We start from the raw sequence: 19,155 nt of genomic DNA on the forward strand, positions 1-19,155 counted from the left end.
AAACAAGTGTAATAATTTTAATAAAATCTTGACTTTTCTTACTGCACGAATTATTGTACAAATAATAATAATAATAATAATAATAATAATAATAATAATAATTTCTGGGTGGCCTCGATCAATGAGCTAGTACTTCAGACAAATGAAATGTGAAATCCAGTTAGTAGCATCGAAAGTTGAAATTTCGGGTGAAATCAATAATTCCACAGGGAACAGAGATTTGTATAACCAACGAAAGATTTGAATGAACGTAATACCATTCCCGGTACTGTCCCATAAATTTTCCCATCACTGTTTTCTAAATCTATAGTGACGACAAAAATTTGTGCTATAGGGATTATAATGTAAAAACTGTCAGATGACATAATAGCGGCACTGCAGAATAGTATAGCCTCTTGTGATGCACATGACTATACAGTGTGATCCGTCTGAGATGGCAAGAAAGTAAAACACTATCTACAAGAAAGAATGCAAATTCATTGCTTTTAACGGTACATACATGTGAAGTTTTGTGTCACAACACATCAGCACTCAACATGTCCGTCATTGCGAATGTAGCGCACATCATACATACCTCGCGTCCATTTTGCGCCACGTGGCGCCCCGTGTCCATGGAGCGATTTGGCGAAAGGGCGCTGTAATCTGCCTCTGCAGGCGGGCTACGTTCTCTGGCCTTTGTGCATTCGCTGTTGACTTGACGTAGACCCACACAAAAAAATCTGTGGCGTTAGGTCGGGGCTATCAGCATACCTTGGAATACGTCCACCACGACCGAACCAGATATCGTTGAATAACTGGTTGAGCTGTTCCTGCTCTGTGACAACACCGGTGGAGCGCCGTCTTGTTGATAGGTAATCGTGTCGGTGTCCAGTAACCCATACTGCTCGACCATTATTTCAATCTTCACAATACGTTCCCGACATCTGGTGTTTGCGCTTTGAACTACGCGCTGTTGGCACTATTAACTGCCATAATTTTCACATATGTTACAGAAAACGACTCACAGATACATACGTCAACTTAATATATATAACGTTGTACTTTTCTGACGTCTCAAATGGATCATCCTGTACAATAAGTAGGATTCCTAGGTAATCATTTCGCACACTTCACGTGGCAGTGAAGGCGATGCTCCTGACAAAAAATACTCTTGAATCGTTTCTAGTAAGCTTAAGATGGAAAAGCCAATAATAACTGAATAATAGTTGCAGTGGAAGATGGCCATGCGAACACACACAGAACAAACATAGTAAACTTACTTTTTCGGTACGACAAGACAGTGGCACAACAGAGAACTACACATTTGACATTTGTAGCGTGTTGTTATCTACTTTCGAACAACCACAATATCACATTAAAATATATAAATTACGATTATTTGTCCCAGAATTACGGAATTTTTTTATGTAACTAGAGTTTACAGATGTACCATGGCCTCCTACTATGATACAGGTAAGTCATACAGTATATTACGTATTAGGGCAAAAAGTTTCATATGGTCGAGTACTTGCAACAGTTCAACCAAATTCCACGACGAATCAGCCCCATGAATTAGCCACAAACCGAGGAGAACAAAGAAGGTGAAGCTAAGAAGCTTGTGGGAGACATAATTATGTTTTGCTCGAGTTAAATAAAGCCCTGCGAAGAGAAAGAATATTCCTGCGTAGAATAACGTTCCAAAGTGAGAGTGACCTTACTACGAAAAGTAATGTTTCATTAAAGACTTGGCAGACTACGCGTGTTAAGCTAACCTGGACAAAAATTGCCCGAACGTCATCGAGTTTCAGGTTAGCGTCAGCGTGAGGCCAAATGCGCAGCGAGATACTTGTTTCCTGCCGCCGCCTCTGCTACAATAACGTAATGCGGCTACCACAGCTTAACATCAATTAAGCAAACGTTCGAAGCACATTGCTGTTAAGTACCGCTGAAGGACTTCCTGCACAAGCAGCACTGAGTTCCAGATTCTACTGCTGCAGCTGCTCCGGCTGCTACCTCCAGAGAAAACCGAGCGAGGTTGCGCATTGTCTGAGGCACCGAACTCTCATACTAAACAAGCGGAGAGTACTCCCCCCGCCCGGTTGTCAAGGTTTAGGGTGCCTCAGACAGAATGTTTCCTGGTGGCTATTCCTTTCAATTAGAGAAGCGATCACTGTAAAAATGAAGGGTTTTGACTCAAGTAAATAAATACTGTGTCTTCAAGGACAACGACGTCGGAGACACGTCAACCACTAGTTTTCCGTGAGAAATTCCGTTGGCAAAGATAATCTCACTACAGTCGTTGACGAAGACATAATACCAGTTTCAAATACATTCTGAGCTCTCTGTTCTGTATATTATTTTTTATTACCTTGCTCCTTTTTTCATTCGAAACCAAATCTACATTAATGGCTTCGCCAACAATTTAAGATTTATGAGTGAGTGACTGAGTGTGTGTGTGTGTGTGTGTGTGTGTGTGAGAGAGAGAGAGAGAGAGAGAGAGAGAGAGAGAGAGAGAGAGAGAGAGAGAAGGTTCTCTTGATAATCTCAAAAAGTTTCATTTTCTATTGCACTGAATTAGGCTTTGCACACAAGAACCAGGACGGTATTACACTGAAGTAGTTGCATCTCTTTTCGAAACATGACTTATTTCGTGCCAAAAAGATATAATAAGAACATACGACACAGCCAAATGCAAAGCGATAAATTACACATGATCGATTTGCAGTGAACAACATATTTTTAATGTTGGGCGCTTTAAAGCGACAGAGATGCCCTTGCCAGCGTTTTGTTTTGCTCAGAGCTCGCACAAAAGCGTCCACATTTAAATATAAGCGTGACTAACGTCCGAAGACCAGACACCTGCAAGCTTTAGTGCTGCGCAAAGAGTTCTAGCGGAGTCTTCCACTGTTATTTTCCGTCCCTAACTATTCGTCGAAATAATGCGAACTATGGTAGCGCAGCGATTTTAGTCCACATCTAAACTAGAGCTACGTTCCACAGGACGCCGTTAGACAATTCAAACGGGCTCCTATCGGAACAGTCGCTATATGCAGTACACAAAAGTCAATTACCTCAGAGAAAACTAAAGATGCTCACAGTGTACACCAACTCACAGAGAACGAAACAGCTCCAGACAGTATTCCGATCCATACCCCATAACTCGGTCTTCGAGAGCAGATTCATGCACTTGAACTTGCATATCCATGGGATAAGACAAACTATTTCTCTTTCGTAATGCGTGTTTTCATAATGCATTTTGTACTGAACAACTGTCATATCTTGACTACAGATTACTTCCTTCTGTCCGCTTTGATAACAAACTGAAAACACATTTGATTAAGTTGGCAGTCACTGAATACAAGAGTTCCCATACTACTACAAGACGTTTATACTAGCGGTGATGACTTCGCTTGCGGCCATTCAGTTGTGATGTTGATTTAGCGACAGACTTACACCCACGACAAAATGTTGGTGCCCGATTTCTAGGTACAACTGTGACGACAGTCGTAAAAGAAATACGAAAATAAGAAGGAAGGAAGTTTCAGGATCCACTTGCTGTTGACGACGAAGTCGTTAGTGACATAGCAAAAGCGCAAAAGCAAAAGTCATGGCATTTGGCTAAACCTGGATGGCCGCATCAGAATTTGAATTCCACTCCTCCAAAACGCGAGTCCAGTGCCGTAACTGTTATTTGACCTCTCTAGGTATGTGTCACAAGTATCTAGAGCTACCGTACCTACTGCAAAGAAGATCGCCAACAAAATTCGTGGATAAACGGCATCTGCTGACCGCAACTGTGAGTGAATAAAGCTACAGGGGATCATCAGAGTCGGGCACAGTTTTAATCTGCCAGGAAGTTTCATATCAGCGCACACTCCGCTGCAGAGTGAAAATCTCATTCTGGAAACATCCCCTAGGCTGTGGCTAAGCCATGTCTCCGCAATATCCTTTCTTTCAGGAGTGCTAGTTCTGCAAGGTTCGCAGGAGAGCTTCTGTAAAGTTTGGAAGGTAGGAGACCAGGTACTGGCAGAAGTAAAGCTGTGAGTACCGGGCATGAGTCGTGCTTCGGTAGCTCAGTTGGTAGAGCACTTGCCCGCGAAAGGCAAAGGTCCCGAGTTCGAGTCTCGGTCGGGCACACAGTTTTAATCTGCCAGGAAGTTTCAGTTGATTATACAGTTTTCAAGAACATTAATTACATGTCAACTTTTATATGAAAAACATTTCTTGTATATAATCGTTTCGAAGATCTAAACCTAAAATGCCATCCTACATTTTGGAGTGTGTTTTACCCCTTAAAAGTGAAATGGACATAAAAGCCAAAAACAAGTGTTGCACAATTTTGATCCCTCTACACATCCGCCAAATTTCATCGAGATCGCTTATTGACACTTGGGTATGTTCCCTTAAGCCATTATTCTGCAGTTCACTTAATGTATTTGGCGGAGAAAGCTGTTTCGCTAACGTTTCACTCTCGAATAAATGAACGTTGGAATAAATGAACACCCAGCTCTTTCGGTGTGAGTTTGAATTTTCGTTATTTTATCACGATAGTCATTTCTTCATATATAGGTGGGAACCAACAAAATATCTTAGCAGTAAGAGGAGAAAGTTGGTGACTGACATTTCCCGGAAACGTCTCGCAGCAACGAAAAACGCCTTTGTTTTAATTATTGCCACTCCCACCTCGCGTATTATATCCGAGACGCACTGTCCGCTATTTTGTGATAACATAAAAATAAATGTACGATAAGACTACAACAAAGTGATGGGACGCGACTATATATATATATATATATATATATATATATATATATATATATATATGTGTGTGTGTGTGTGTGTGTGTGTGTGTGTGTGTAACATGGGATGATGAAGTAAAATGATAACTACGAAAGGTGAATGACAGACCTGCTGCAAGCGTTCTGATAAAATGCAATGTATGTGTAAAGAAAATCGCACACGAGACGCTAACTGGACCAACTCTAGAGCATTGTTCCAGTGTTTGGAATCGTTGTCACGTAGGCTCGACAACAGACATCGTACAACTTCAGAGATGCGCTGCTAATGTCGTAACAAATTAGTATAACCCATAACAAAGTGTAACACAAATGATCGGTGAACATAAATCGGAAAGTCTGGAAGAAAGACGACGTAGTTCTCGGAAAATTGTGTGTGGTAAATTTAGAGAACCTGCATTCGAAGATGCTGCCAACAATGTGTGTGTTGCGTAGGAATCATGTACCATACGAAAGGAAGATTACAGACTACCGTCGCGTCGACACCGTGGTCATTGGAGACAGAAGACAAGCGCGTATGGTGGAAGCTTGGGGAAGGAAATCGGTTGTGCTCTTTTAAAGGAACCATCCCGGCATTCGCCTTAAGAGATTCAGGGAAATCACGGAAAACCTATTATGGCCGCACGATGGGAATTAACATATTCTGAACGCGGAATGTAGTTGCAGCTAAAAGTATGAGAAATTCCATTTCGAAAATCGTCAGCGCATCCAATATTCCGGGAGCCACGGTGTCATGAGTGGCCGAGAATACCTGAATTCAGGCATTACCTCTCAGCACGAACTACGCAGTGGCCGACGACCTTCACTTAACGACAGAGGGCACCGGCACTTACGTAGTGTTGTCAGTACTAACAGACACACAAGGTTGCGTGAAATAACCGCAGAAATCAACGCGGGAAGTAAGACGAACTTACGAGTGATGACAATTCGGCGAAATTTCGTGTTAATGGGCTATGACAGCAGATGATCGACGCGAGTGCCATAGCTGCAGCACGACATTATCCGCAGCGCCTCTCCTGAGCTCGTGACCGTATCGGTTGGACCGCAGACGACGGGAAAACCGTGGCCTGGTCAGAGGAGTCCCGATTTCAGCTGGTAAGAGCTGATGATAGGTTTCGAACGTGGCGCATACCCCACGAAGCCGTGGACTCGAGTTGTCAACAAGGCACTGTGCGAACTGGTGGTGGCTCCATAGTGGTGTAGGTTATGTTTACAAGGAATGGGAAGGGTCCTCTGGTCAAACTGAACCGATCATTCAGTGGAAATTGTTATTTTCGGCTACCTGAGACCATTTGCAGCCATTCACGCACTTCATGTACCCTAACAAGTTACTGAGCCACAGTTGTTCGCGGATGTTTTGGGCATCCAAATCACCTGACATGAATGCCATCGAACATACACGGGACATGATCGGGAGGTCTGGTCGAGAAAAAATCCTGTACCAGCGACACTGTCGTAATTGTGGACGGCTAAAGAGGCAATGGCGAATATTTCTGCATGGGGCTTCCAAAGACTCGCTGAGTCCATGCCGCGTCGAGTTGCTGCTTTACGCGCGGGGAAAGGAGGTCCGACAGCATCTTAAGTGGAATCTCATGACTTCTGTCACCTCAGCGTAAATATGGAGAGCTGGACGGGCATTTGAACTGTCGTCCTCCCGAATGGTAGTCATGTGCTGACTTCCGAACACCGATCCGTACCGAGCAAGGTGAGAGAGATTAGGGCACGCACAGTGGCATACGGACAGTATTTCCTTCGCTCGACACACTAATGGAATAGCACAGTTAGTCAATAATACTGGTACGATGTAGTTCCGACCGTACAATATATGTAGATGTAGCAGTGAGGGTCGAAGAACATTTTGGATACGGAAGCAGGTCCAAAGCCATACTAGTTGCAAAACCGCGTTGTCGCATCATTTTCTCGTCTCGATTTAAAACGTAGCACTGTGGTGCCTGCTGAGCGACGTGACGAGCCCGGAACTCGGCCGCAGCTGCGCGGGGAGCGGCCGGCCGCCAGAAGAGAGCGCGCCATCCTCTTTAAAAGAGGCGGCGCGGACAACAAGTGTCTGGAGACGCGGCGAAGCTCTGGGCGCCGACAAACAGCTCATTGTGTCCCGTGGCCCGCGGGCCCCGGGCCGCGGGCCTTTATAATAAATGCGCGCCTGCGATTAGCCGCGTCCGCCGACTTGTCCCGGCGCGCCGCTTCCGCCCCGCTCCCGATGCCTGCAATTACATCGACCCGGCCACCCCAGCCGCCGGCCGGACTCCTATTTTCGTACTCGCCGGCAGTTCCGCTAGTTTCTGCCCCGGCCGCGTCGCGCCAGAACGCGGTCCCCGCCGAGCCTTTCTTCTGCCCGATAAATTATAAAGTCTAAGTCGGCGGCGTACTAACTTATTTTATGAATATCTTATATATTCCTTTGTGTTACAATATAAATAATAAAAGAAAGGAGCTAAACAAACTCGAACGAGAATTTGCATATTCTGGGAGGACGCGTGGAGGCTGGGCAGAAGCGAGCGAGGCGGAGCCCGAGGAAACAAAGCGGACGGGCGGAATATAGGAAAACGTCTCGGAGGAAAAACTCGCTCCGCCGCGCCGCACCGCTCCCCCCCCCCCCCCCCTCTCCCTCTCTGGCTTATATAATGGCTGTCCCGCTTTGCATAATTTATATATAAACATTCATAAAGGAGACGACCTACATCCACGCGTATCGACGCAGCTCAGCAGCCCGACCTCGCCACCGCGGCTCCGCCATCTCCGTTCTACAAGTCAACCAAACTAACCGTCGGCAAAGTAACAGCGCCACAAAATTTCTATTTTACTTCGCGGTTGTCGAGGATGAGTAGAATTCAAATGCATGCAAGCCCGGTGCCGCTATCAAACGTCTGACCGCTGTAATCGAATGCAAAATTACGCTGGTTTTTTCTACTATAAAGGCAGACTTCAATTATTGATCAACACAGCTATTGAAATAAACAATTCATGGTTGGAAAAATGTCTGATTTTGAAAATTTTGCCCCGTTCAATGGTATACAAGACACGACTACAAAGAACGCTGAGCACCTGATTAGTTATTTGGGGGAGGGGGGGGGGGGGTAGGAGGAGGAGGAGGAGGAGGAGGAGGTGGAGGAGGAGAAAGAGATGAATGATAATGGCAAGTGTTGTTTTGCAAAGTAACTGGAGCAACCATTCTGAGACATGTTCTGTACAAAAACAGTGATGGCTGCAGTTTACTGTAATTTTGTTGTTATAGATAAGGACGTATCAGCCAGGGGCAAAGGAGGACACCGTCCCATCTCCTACAAAAATTCATTAACATCTTCGCAAATCGAATTCCCTTTCGGGCATGCCACAAAGACAGACGGATCATCTTACTACGAGTTTGAAGAAATACAGTATATGTAATGGACATTTCCCTGTAGTAGAAGCACTGTCGTGAATTCTATACAGCTTTGACGCCGTTCCCTGCTTTTTTCCTTGAAACTGAAGATGGCATGTGGTTCTGGATTCTATAACATTGCTATTGTGTTGTACTTTCAGTCTGTGATTTTTTTTTTCTCGCATTAGCTGCCAATGTCACAAATACTAAAATGTGAATTACAAACTATTCGGATACATATGAATTTTAACTGCCTATGAGCAAAGTACAAGCTATACTGAACCGGTTAAGTAGATTGTAGGTAGTAGGTAGGCCCTGTCATTTGTAAAATGGTAAAATTAGTAAGTTTCGTAATTAAATAGTTTTGCTATGGTTCCCAGTATAATTTTGTAACAAATTTCCTTCCATCTCCCCCACTTTCTACGAAACTAATAAGCGTCCTATTTTAACTTTTAGCATAAGGGAATGAAAATAGGAGAACTATGTGAGACATATGGGCGTCGTCATGTTTAGTACACACTGCATGCTCTTTACACCTCAACAGCTAGTCCAGCGGCTTACCCCTCGACGTCGGCACACTTTTCACACATCTTTCCCTGAAGTTTAGAAGCCAACATTAAAAATCATTTTACCACAGGACCCGTTCAAATGCTGTTAAAATGTATACTGTTACATTACAAAATTACTTGCTTCAGTATCTCGTTACAAGAGAGCGAGTGATGTGGAGCTGCTGTAAGATGGCTCTGAGCACTATGGGACTTAACATCTGAGGTCATCAGTCCCCTAGAACTTAGAACTACTTAAACCTAACTAACCTAAGGACATCACACACATCCATGCCCGAGGCAGGATTCGAACCTGCGACCGTAGCAGTCGCACGGTTCCGGACTGCGAGCCTAGAACCGCGAGACCACCGCGGCCGGCTGCTGTAAGAGACTGGACTCGTATTCGGGAGGACGGTGATTCATATCCCCCGCCTGACCATCGAGATTTTAAGTTTTCCGTAATTTTCCTAACTCGCTTAACGGGACTGCCAGTTGTTTCTTTGAAAGGGCCCGGCCCATTTCTATCTCTAGCCTTACTCAATTCGATATTGTTCTCCGATTGTAAAGACCTCGTCATCGACGGAATGTTGAAGCCGGCTCTTCCTTCCCAGTTTCCTTCTCTAATAAAGCAGTAAGTGTTTTACCGGATTAGATTCTACTCGTCGTTACAATGGCGGATTCTTTACTTGGATCCGAGAGGATATCGTGTGGATACTACGACACATGAAATATTAATACACTTTATTATACCACAGATAAGAAGAATTACTTAACTCTGTGCGGTCCACTTCCACGGGAATGTCATGAGTATTTACAACTGTCTCTGAACATTAACGTATCAGCTGATACAGACAAACTAGAAGTGTCCCACTCAGAGTTCTTTAACGGTAACTTTCACGTAGAGTTTTGCTTAATACATTTGTCACCCAGCTGGTCTGCTAGAAGACGATGCTTTGGTCTTTGTCGATGATCGCTAGCTGGGCTGAGCGGTCCTGCGCTTGGACGTAAGTAGAAGAGCGGTTGCGGTAGCGCGGCGAAACGCTTCTGGCCGATGTCACCCATTCGTCGATGCGGTTCACAGTGAGCATCTCTTCTGCTAGAGTTGCAAAGTACCGAACCTGCTTTGGCATCTCGCTCTTCGAACGACACACCACGTTGAGAGTTTATAAACTGTGTACTTCTTTGCTTGACAGTGTTTACCGAAAACACCTTGTTTCGATACCTTGGACAGCTCGGGAAATAACTATATTGTGTCTCACTCAAGTCGTGACTGTTGCTCCTAATCCATATATGTTGCTACAGCAGAATATTTGTGCCTTTTATGGATGAACTATCCTTTAGGGTCATATGACCATAACATTTCGATATCATGTGAGGAGCACCACGTGCTCCGATGAGCCAAAACATTAGAATCACCATCTTAATAACGTGTTGGTCCGGCTTCGGAACGCAACACAATAACGATTCTGAATTGTGTGGATTCGACATGTCCTAAGTAACTTTATGGAGGTATGCACCACCATATGTCTTTGCACTGGTTACCCAATTCTCCTAAAATACGGGCCGGTCGTCTGTGGTCGCGGAGCTGGCAGTCGTTAGCGTCCTGGATGTGTTGCGTCGGACTCACATGAGGTGAACTTGATGGTCAAGACATCAAGATGAGTTCACTATCATGCTTCCCAAACAACTGCAGCACGATTCCGACCTCGTCTTACGGACACTTACCCTGATGGATAAGAAGATGCCAACGCCGTCGCTGAAGAAGCGCGGAAGGATGCAGGTGGTTTGCAATAATGCTCACTTAGTCCGCAGCTGTCGGGGTAGTTTTTATTACTGCCACGGGTACCATGGAACTTTCCGCACAGCACAGTACTGGCCCTTCTCGGCTGCGTTCGTCGCGCGGTTCAAGTTTCGAGCACCCGTTCGCCTGAATGACGCCACGTCTGGACACGACCACTGATCACGCGTAAAAAAAAGTGATTCATCCAACAAGGTGACACGTTTCCATTGATCCATAATGAAATCTCGATGATCCCGTTTCTACTGCAGTCGTAATAGACGGTCTCGATGGGTCTACATGTGAACACGTGGGGGTCACCTGCTACAGATCGCTGAAAAAAGTGCCCCGAAACATCTCTGCACCAGCTTCATACTCTGTCGTCATATCTGCCACATATCGCTACCAATTCTATTTTACGAGGCAGGCTGGCTGCTGACTTCAATATTCTGTGATGACGCGTGGACGTCCAACAACGTGTTGCCTACTTCAAGTACTTTCCAAAGATGCTCACGACAGTAGCACTCGCACAGTAGATCACTTTCGCCTTCCACAAGATGCTCGTTCCTAGCCCCCGGGCCATAACAATCTGTCCTTTGTCATCGTCCCTCATGTAGTGGATTTCCCCATTCGCAAAAAAAAAAAGCAAGCAAGCAAGCAAGCTCAAATGGCTCTGAGCACTACGGGACTTAACATCTGAGGTCATCAGTCCCCTAGAACTTAGAACTACCTAAACCTAACTAACCTGAGGACATCACACACATCCATGCCAGAGGGAGGATTCGAATCTGCGACCGTAGCGGTCGCGCGGTTCCAGACTGAGGCGCCTAGAACCGCTCGGCCACACCGCCCGGCTCCCCACTTGCAGCCCGTATCCCAATTCGTGTCTGCTCCGTTTAATAACTTTCCTTACCGCGTTACGAGCCAAAATCTGTCAGGCAGCATTTATCTAGCAGTCAGTATTGGACTGAGGGTTGAGCAGACCAGAGCTGCTTGCTAAACGTGATCGGTACCTTCTACTTTACGCTGGTGACTGAACGTTAGTTTTCTTCGGCACTGCTCCTGCCGCGCGGCAGGCATCAGTGGCCGAGAGTGACGCGCGCACTGGCTGTAAATCCGTCGGGGTGTCGGCCCGGCCCTGGTCCCGGTCTCGGTGGCGGGCCCGTGGCCTAGGTTGGGCGGCACGCGGCCAAGCAGTAACTCAGGCGCGCCCCGGCTGTGACTCACGGCCGCAGAACAGGTTGCGGGCGCCTTCTCGTCTGGACCACTTGCGCGGCGCGCGCCACTGCCTCTTGGCTGGTCCGCTTCCCAACACACACACACACACACACACACACACACACACACACACACACAGGATCGGCAGCAAACGGGACGCCACCAGGGAACGTTTCTCCAGTGTCTCTGCCTTGCGATGCAGCATTTCAGTCATCTATATACACGACAGTATGAATGTGATTTACCAACAGGATGTTGTGTGCAACACGCAGCAGTCTCCAACTATAGCAGAGATGAGGTTCCTAGGAAAGACGAAGGGCTGCACAAGAAAAAATGTGATCAAAAATGGAGATATTAGAACGAATTAAGTATCTTCAACACGGATGTAAAAATTCAAAAATATCGTGAAGACTGAGGACAACACCTCATCAGAAGGCCAGATCACAGAATTTCCCAACAGATCCAGAACTACAAGCCGAATGCGAAAAGATATATTAGAAGACCTCGAAAAAGATGGAAATGATTTTGTTTGTGAATTCGGAACAGGCAACAGCCTAAGCCTTGAAAGGAAGATGATGACGATAGCCAATATGTCTTACTATTCACTTATTATACGCCCATTACAGTTTACTGCACTGAAGCACAAGGTGCTACGTGTCCTGATCGCATACAAAACAAAGGTACAGACGAAGGAAGCTTGCGCTGAATGGTGAGCACGTAAGGACACTAAACCCAACCTAGCACAACGAACGTTAACTGCAAGAGTTTGAAACTAAGAAACACTTTGTGCGAATACGTTTTAATCAAGTTCCATGAACAGTTAAATGTCTAGGAAGAAACGTATAACCTTAAGAGTACGTATGAATCAAAACGCAGACGCTTACCACAGCTGATGTTCCAAGAAACAAAAATGAAGTGCAGACACGATAAAGAGACCCTGAAATTGACCTCTTAAAAGTAATACTGAAAGGTAAAGTCTGTGGTGCTCAACCCGTGAATGAGCTTTAGCCTCAATGCAGGAAAGAAGTTAGCTTTGTCGTTCTCCTCGGCACTAGGATGGGGAGGTGGCGAGCTTGTTGCGCCGGGAAAGATCACCGGTACTCATCTGACAACATGTTGAGAGCACCCGAGTCCGTCCTGGAGGGACTGGAACGAGGAACACATCCAGCTCCTAGTCGGTGCGTCAGGGTCTACCCGCTAGACCATTAAAAGCAATAACAATGAGTATCAAAATACGAACGGAAAACAGCGTATTAATTACCTTACTGTCTTCGGGCATACTGCTGCCTTAAAAAAGGTACGACGGCTGGAGGGATACGGTTTCGTTGAAATATACGGTGCTGAATCGGCGACGCTTGAATTGAACGACACTATTATTACGTATGAGCTACGTCGGCTGGCGGCTGTGATTACTTGCTCAAACTGCTGGAAATTAGCAGTCGGAGCCATCATGTACTTGCAGGCATGGGAATTTCATTCCAGAATATGACCGGGGCTGGATTAACTGCACAGTAAAAAACCAAGGGAGCACCAGGGTAGCGGGTTCGACAAACTAAAATCACGAGAAGCCAGACATGTGGAACACAACACAGTCGTTTCGATTAATAGAGGATGAGACTAACACAGAAAGGAAATAACTGAAAAATAACAGTACTGCTCACTGTACAAAACAGGCTCTGCCTGATAATGATTCGAGGCAATCTTTAATAGAAATCTTAATCAACAATTTAAAATAGGGTCAGTCGCTTTAGAAAGCACTGAAGTGAATACAGCAATCATTGTCTCTGATCCTAGCCCACTATAGATTGGAAGAGCACACGTTTGCCATTGTGAAACTAATACCCAACAACGAAGCATTGACAAATGGTCCCAAAGAGCGAGAAGGCGTGACAAGAATGAGATCTCTAATTGTGAACTCCCTGCGTAGGTTCTGTGCGTCCTGAAGAGGAGCTGCAGCACCTGACATTGGTGACGGTGGAGCTAATAACACTGCGACGGTTGGTGAAATTACTATTCTGTAAAGGATGGCTTAATGCACAGAGGACTACTTGACTCCCTCGGCTCGCCAACTCTAGCTAGCTGTGTCTGTAACGAAAAACATACCATTCCTTACGGCTCCACGAATATCTGATACGGATTTAGTGCAGACGCAGAGTGAGGTGAGGTCCACTCGCAGTTATACTTGCGCATTTTAGCAAAAATATAAACTGGTTTAAGTCTGAATGTTTGCAACTCAGTAGCAACCCGCTGGACCCAGGAAAGACTGTTGGGAGGGCATTCAGTTGGCACCCGCTGTGCAAGGTGGTGAGGTTTTAACGAAGTAGCAGCGTTAAAACCAAGCACTAGTTGGTTGGGTGATGAAACAATTAACTACTAACGCTATCAAGTTGAAACTTTGGGTACTCCTGTACTTGGGGAAGTAATTGATAGCTCTCCTTGTTCAGTCCAACGTAATTAAGCATATGACATTCGACCACAAACTTTAATGAATCCAATGCAATCAGTACATCTAAATGCAAATTACATGACTACCAAGCATTCATTATTACTGAGTAAAGGATGCGGTTATTTGCCGGAAGCTCTCGATTTTCGATGTGCTACAAAACTAATGTTAATACCGCAAAGTCTCGCCCTCCAGTGGGAGACCAACACAAATGTTGCAAAATTTGAATTGTTTCCTATCATTACTCACTCGCGTATTCTTTCGGTTGTGTTTGATGGTTTAATATCGATACAGTACCAAAGAATCTTCCCAGGTCTGAGACCATTGTGAATGTGACTCTTTTTGTTTAAGAAATCGCCTCGTTTATAATATGGCAAAGGCAAGCCACAAGGCTCATAATCAGGCCTGTAGAACTAAAATATGGACTACGTTGTAGGGAAACATGGTCAGGATATTTTGAAACTGTTTGACTCATACACAAAAACGGCAAAATCAAAAGTTTTCGTTCATCTAACCAATACGTCTTATAAAATGTCTTTGAAGTGTAGCTGAACTAAGTTTCGATAGAAAGGTTAGACCTAAGCGCGTAACTAAAGGGGAATTGATCGCCAAACTTTGCATTTCTAATTCGATACTTGGACACCAAGCCACACGTAACATGTAAATAATAAAATGGACGGAACTGACGGAAGTTTCACGGCCACGCACACCAACCTAGACTTCGAAGCAAGTATCATGTCGGAAGTTGTCCTCGAGCGGTGCAGATCGAAACAAGCCCACTGCGTTGTGCAGTGTACACGAATCGCAGCTACAGCTCACGCGTTGTCCGGCACACATTCGCGGCCCACGATGGCGCAACCGCGTCTACCTGCTCCCAGGTCGTTAGCCCTCTCGCTAAACAGCGCGGTTGGGGTCTACGACCTCGATTACACTGCTAGTTCCACTAACGCTCGCCGAGAACCTTACAATCCCGTCCAAATTATGTATCCAGGCCTGCTGCAGTCACGTATTTCACGCGTCGTTAGCCAAAAATTATTGCCGCAGCCAAGGCGCAGGAGCACCAGCCATCCAGGAAAATGCAGACTACCAACTACGAGCGGCTTTGATACTAGTCATAAATCCCGCTTGGGCCCTGACAGTGGAACAGTCGCGTCCCAAGTACTACTATTGCAGAAACATGTCGCATGGCGTGGATACTAAAAATCGAATCTGGCTACTTCACCATTAAGCAACAGAGGAAAAGCGAACGCCTGTTACGACACATGTGACTATTGTTTGCATTTTGCGAATATTGTTTGTTTCATTGGTGACACGTCTCAGTCTATCACTAGTAACGGCACGCCTGCCTGCAGTCGTTGCCATCCTGTGTTACCATAGATGTCAAGAGAGTAGCAAAAAATTAAGCTGTCACTAATACAAAAATTAATTATATTTAGCTAAAAATATGTGGAAAGGTGCTGGAATTGGGACACACTACACTGAAGTCACCGATGGCTAAATATCTCGACAGAGCGTTGCAATGGGGCGTGGTCTGCGGAAGACCGAAGACAGATGGGTAGAAAACCGAGCTAGCCCGAGAGGTCAGGACGAGGTTACGGAGAACGGGTGAATGGCGAGCGTGCGGGCAGCGGGCGGCGGGCGGCGCAAGGCGTCGCGTGCGTCGTTACTGCGCTGCTGACAGCGCCGATAAAAACACGTGCTCTGAGTTACGGCCGACGGTGTCAGACAACTGACGGCTGTCCACACAGTGGAAGGGGGGAGGTGGGAGAGGGGTCGCAGCTTTCCTACGGAAGGAGGAGATGGGGTGGCGATCCCAACCGCTACGCACATAATCCAGTCGTCCCTTGAGGTACAACTTTGAAATATTTCCCGTAAATCGTTCACCTTGATCGTCGCAGTTTATGTTGTACCGCAGATTTCCTAAAAGTTTGGGCAAAATGGATTAACACGATTTACTTCATAAGTGGAGAGGTATCCATAAATTTGAGTGGCAGGGAGCAAACTAGAAGGCAATATGAGAAACGTCACTTTAACAACCTGACAGAATAAAACTAATAAAAGGAACTCGCTAATGAAGTTTCTATCTTTAAATTACCGTTGAGTGCAACGGTATTCATTGTGTCTCCTAGAAGATTACGCACTTGCAAAGCCCATCTTTTGCAACGGGTATGGTGATTCAATCGACGGGATACGATTCGATTGTCAGTGAAACAAGGAAAGGTGAAACGTCCTATAAAAGTAGATCCAAGAGATTCTGTTAATAAAGGGTACATTGGGAATTCACCGTAACATGCAATGGAACAATAAAATGAAACTTCCTGGCAGATTAAAACTGTGTGCCGGACCGAGTATCTAACTCGGGAGCTTTGCCTTTCGCGGGCAAGTGCTCTACCATCTGAGCTACCCAAGCACGACTCACGCCCCGTAGCTCAAGGGTTGGTATACGTATTACGTGATGAACGTACAAATCGTACAGACAGGACAAATCGAAGGAATATGAAGAAATGACCTACGTCCTCAGTTCGTCGCTGTTTTACTCGCGATGAGCTGGAGGCGGGGGTATGAACTTCTAATTACACAATATAAAATCGCGAATGGACCAAACACAGAACGAGCGGCGATTTAAAGCACGCAGTCAAACATCAGTCTGTTTGCATTCTTCAAATTACCATATTAAAAACTGGTTCAAATGGCTACAATCACTATGGGACTTAACATCTGAGGTCATCAGTCCTCTAGACTTAGAACTCCTGGAACCTAAGTAACCAACCGGTCGCGGTGGTCTCGCGGTTCTAGGCGCTCAGTCCGGAACCGCGCGACTGCTACGGTCGTAGGTTCGAATCCTGCCTCGGGCATGGATGTGTGTGATGTCCTTAGGTTAGTTAGGTTTAAGTCCCATAGTGCTCAGAACCATTTGAACCTAACTAACCTAAGGACATCACACACATCCATGCCCGAGGCAGGATTCGAACCTGCGACCGTAGCGGTCGCGCTGTTCCATACTGAAGCGCCTAGAACCGTTCAGTCACTGCAGCCGGTATTAAAAACTGTCTGACGAAGTAAAGATTAAAAGATAAAAATAGTTTTATATATACCATCTTTTTGACCATATGAACAAAGATAAAGACAATTCCAGAACCTATTAACCTCTGGAATTCGGCGATTTCTTCATTAAAATTACTCCCTAATAATGTTATTATGGTGACTGAAACAGAGCAGTCCAATTATATTTTCCATATTCCTGCGATTAGTAGCGCGATACAGTAAAAGTAGCGTATCAGAGGCAAGACAACGAGGAGCAACTTCGGTGATTAACTTTTAGGTAAAAATAACACAAAATTTGAAGTATATACAATTAGACGAAAACGAGCATGAATTTGGTTTTAAATAAGTAATTTCAGCATAACAACCAGACTCTTAGCATAAATTTAGAGTGGTGTCCATCTGAAGACTGTTTCCCTCTCCCAGTGATTTGTTGCATTTCATATTATGACAGATTCTGCAAAAAAATAGCTGCTTCAGTGTGTAAGCACATCAAATAAGTTGATTAAAGTCTGTTACGGCATATAAGGAAGTTGATATTTCACGTCAATATATATAACGCGTAATCTACTGAATATGTTTATGGAATAGATGGAGCTGTTCATTAATCTTCCTGGCCAGTTATTAACGTAATAGTGTTCTGTAGCTCCCATTAGAGAATTTAGTACAATACAAATCGAGCAATGGAACGCCTTACTCAATATGACTTTTTACTGTTGCGTAAGTCAGGTATACAATACTCATATAAGAAGCAGATTGCTTCTGAGCGCAGTAATTTCAGTATTTTTTTATTCCCAGTATGGTGTTACTCGCTCCGTCGGCGTACAAATAGTTCCTTTTCCCTGATTTCGTGTATCTTGTGCAAATAGTTAATTAATATGAGCTAAAACTAGAAATTATAACAATTTTCTTGAGGTGTTCCTGATACTCCTTCTGTAGGCGACATTGGTAGCACAAAGAAAACATTCGAGCCTCCGACGATGCCCAGCACCCTCTTCGTCAGGAACAGCTGACTGTCGCCATGCTGCCGACTATAGTGTCGACGTTCGCGATGCTAGTGGCGCCCGTTCGTATGTAAATAACTCGGCGAATTCCTCCCGTCTTGACATCCAGTCTTCACGCATCATAAAAATTTAGTCGCTGTCGGTTAAAGGTAGTGCTCCACATACTGATCTCTGCGCGAGAACACCGACGGTTTTTTATACACGAATGTCATCGTAAGACGCTTCGTTCGCAATGCTTATATAATACCCCACTTCTGGCAAGCCAATTTCGCTTAACAACCGTTCCACTGGGAGCTAACCTTAACGTAGGCGTACTGCTGGATGTTCATTTTCTAGGAGGGACATTGGAAAAAGAAGCAATAGGTCCTGTGACACCATGAGCTTCGTTTAATTTCTCATCATCTGTGCAGATTCTTCGCTATGTAGGTTTCATCTCAACCGTTACCCACTCATTCGATAATGTCATGTGGTATTATAATTAAGGGTGACTCATCGGCCCAAGAGATATTTTTCAAGCCCAAAATTGTTTTATAGGTATAATTTGTGGTGCGAATTCAACAACGTACTGCAGAGCCCTGTTCAGGGAACTGGGGATACTAACTCGTACTTTTCAGCATACATTCCTTAACGCAGTTTTATAAGTAATATATATCTCTTTAATCCAAAAGCCCAGTTCATTGGAATAAATAATAAAAACAGGAATTAACTTCATTAAGATTTTAAGTCAAATAAGATTGGACCCTACCTGTGTCCATTACCTACGGAAACACGTATTCAAAACTTGTCAGAAGCCATAACAAGTCTAACTACCAGTAAAGTTTAGTGTAGGAAAAGTCTAAGATTTATTATTGGGTAATTGGTACTCCACTGACGAATTTCTTAGTAGAATCAATTAATGTATATTTTAACAGTATCAAGTAACGCGACGCGAGTTTACCTAAAATCTGTACAGTCATCCGACAAATGATTTTC

General features: G+C 44.8%; 1 protein-coding gene and 1 non-coding gene across 12 annotated transcripts in view; one reads left to right on the top strand and one right to left on the bottom strand.

Annotated features, from left to right (window-relative positions):
* The window catches only part of LOC126267252 (protein bric-a-brac 1-like), a 1,659,048-nt gene that overhangs the window by 324,242 nt on the left and 1,315,651 nt on the right, over positions 1–19,155 (bottom strand). The gene's annotated exons all lie outside the window — the stretch shown is intronic.
* Trnas-cga (transfer RNA serine (anticodon CGA)) lies at positions 4,041–4,115 on the top strand. Its single transcript has one exon. It is a non-coding gene; the product is annotated as a tRNA-Ser (tRNA).

Source organism: Schistocerca gregaria, chromosome 4 (genome assembly GCF_023897955.1).
Source record: "Schistocerca gregaria isolate iqSchGreg1 chromosome 4, iqSchGreg1.2, whole genome shotgun sequence".
NCBI classification, from domain to species: domain Eukaryota; kingdom Metazoa; phylum Arthropoda; class Insecta; order Orthoptera; family Acrididae; genus Schistocerca; species Schistocerca gregaria.